The 2,708-nt window shown below is 31.8% G+C and overlaps 1 protein-coding gene across 1 annotated transcript in view; it reads left to right on the top strand.

The window, feature by feature from the left end:
• LOC119589043 (cation-dependent mannose-6-phosphate receptor-like) overlaps positions 1 to 2,708 on the top strand; it is a gene marked incomplete in the record, with an annotated part of 12,304 nt that overhangs the window by 9,367 nt on the left and 229 nt on the right. The window contains 1 exon segment of the mRNA XM_037937620.1: positions 770 to 2,708.

Raw genomic sequence — 2,708 nt, 5'->3', positions numbered from 1 at the left:
AGCTTAGTGGAATGTGATTCAAAATTCCAAGTTGTTTCACATACAGCCTGTTTCTTATAAAAGCATAAACAATGTTTATATTAACCAGCTGTTTCTACATTTCCACGTTTAACAGTTTAGCCATATTTCATTAGGATGGCAACCCTATTATTATTGCTGTTGGCAACCCTGTTCCCCTACACGGTGCACTCGTCATTCATTCGTTAGACACTGTAGAGCATGGTTCTTGTAACATTGCTCTTACGTTTTGCCCAGCTGTTTCCCTATATTTGGCTCCGTCAGAACAGGAAGGTGGCTTCAAAACTTTCCTGCTGCCTGTAGTGAAATATGGACAACACACAAAGGATTCTTGCACATCGTCTTGGAATTCAGAGCAATTTGTGTAGGCCTTCTCCACTTCCATCAGGACTTATACACATAAAGTGTGGGAATCTGCTAGTATAAGAAACAAGTTATAAGTGAAACAAACTACATTTTCTTACTAAAATAATTTTTTTCACTTAACCTGTTTTCTGTACTCACCCCCTCATCCTCCCCACTCCATTCTATGTCTCAAGAATAAATGACAAACACAAGGGAGAAGAGGGTTGCCAACTCAGCAGAATATGTCTTAAAATTGTTAAATGTGGGAATGTAGACACAGCTGGGTAGTATGAAATTTTTTATTGCTAGTATAAGAAACAGATAAGTTGAAAAAAAAAAAATTAATTTGAAAATGTAATATTAGTATACAAAAAATTATAGATCATCCATATTTTTTTATTACCAGATATCATCTGTCATTCAAGGTAATGACGGATTTCATGTCAACACACTTGGTTAGAAGTCAAGTAAAAGGGTTGAGGTACCATTCCATGATGAAGCCGAGTCTTGTAAATAAACATTTGGTAGGTGATCAGGAGTGGTTATTTATATAATCAATATTTTGCTTTCATATATGGAGGCAGATTATTTTCTTTCTTTTCTAACCATCATTACACATTTTATATTACTATTGATAAAAGGGATAATCTTTGTTGAGTCAGTGCGAATGGCCTTAGATGTTGGCAGAAAGAAGAAAATGATCAAGTAAGCAATCCCTCTTGGATTTAAAAGTGGTGCTTGGCTCTTAATTTTGCAAGACACAAGTACTTAAGTTTGTATACAATCACTTAAATTGTTTAGTGGTCTGTGGATTAAAGCCTGATCAACTTAAATATTAGAGGCTTTTAGAGATGCATTGTAAGTCAGCTTTGGAGAATGATTTTTGTTATTGTGAAAATTAAAAATTATGGCGTATGTGTTGGAGAACTCATTTTTAGGTAACAAATTGTTTTCTGTAAAGCAAATATAGATTCACATGTTTCTTAGATGTAGAGACATTGTTTATTCACCCAAAATGACAAGTAAGGTCTGTAAATAAGCCTAGTACTCAACTGTATCTTATTTATAAGTTCCAGTTCCACTTGTTTCTGATTTCTGGGTCTACATCAACTTAGGCTCTGATTTGATAGTTACAATTAGTGTAGAACATTAAGAAATATTAGTAAATTGACCAAAGCAATTCCCCCTTTTTTTATAAATACTATAATTGACTTGAGAAAAAACATGTATCACACACCAGAATGATATTGTTAATTATATTATGTACTTAATGTACAAGTGATGGGATTGTCTAATGTGATGAATAATCCTGTTAGGGTTATAGATGCCTTATTTAGGATTAATTTTCCTCAAGTGGTTTAGGCAGAGGAGTTGGGAAGACATATTTTTTATATAATATCCATGACAAAAATGTCACTTTTATACAAATGAAATATTTTTTTCTATTATGTGAATGACTGTTTTCATGTTGTTTTTACATCAGAGTTATTATAAATATCTAAGGGATTGTAGCTGTTAATACAGCTATATTGAGTCTTAGTTTGGTAAATATATTTCATATGAAGTGATGGTAAGCAGAGTAATATTTCATGAATGAATTATTTCTGTATTACTGAACAGACCAACATAATTAAAATGTATAATAATGTGGATTAAATTTGTGTTTTTGTATGAGTAAGGTTGTGATATTTTTGTATTGCTCTTTTATCATGCTTTATATTTTTCTCTGTATCAGAATTGTTGTGTCTTACTGTATGTATGAAATTTACGGCAACAAAAAATTTGTAGAACTTATAAACAATTAACTCTGAATGCGACAACTAAATAAAAAAATAAATATTTGAAAATGTGACATTCAAAGTGGCAAGGTTTTAAAATGTAATGTAAAAGAAAGTGCTGGAATTAAATGACTGTAAAAGTTGCAGTGCTTTTTTGTTGTTGTTTTTTAAGCTTCTTCATATAAAAGAGTTTGAATGTTATCTCAACAGATGAAATAGATAGCATTTATGTGAAAACTTATTTTCTGAACAATTTTTATAGCTTGAAGTGTGTGATATGCTCTTAAATATTAGGCCCCTAGGTAATTTAGTCCTGACTTAGTTCATACCCAGATATAAAAACAGCAAATTATATGGCAAGTGCCTTACTTTCTTCATCAGTAATTTCTTTTGTCACAAGATTTTGTATTGCATTTTTGCAGTCCATTATGTTCTTTCACATTTTGTTTCTTCTCAGTTTCAAATCTCTCAAGCATGTTGTGTGTGTATAGTCCAGTGGCTAAGAAATTTTTTGTGTCTTCATAAATTATCCCGCCAGAAGTTGTACAGCATTCACTATGAAAGCTG

This window comes from Penaeus monodon, chromosome 25, assembly GCF_015228065.2.
Source record: "Penaeus monodon isolate SGIC_2016 chromosome 25, NSTDA_Pmon_1, whole genome shotgun sequence".
NCBI lineage: Eukaryota > Metazoa > Arthropoda > Malacostraca > Decapoda > Penaeidae > Penaeus > Penaeus monodon.
This window is presented reverse-complemented; position numbering and strand designations above follow the sequence as displayed.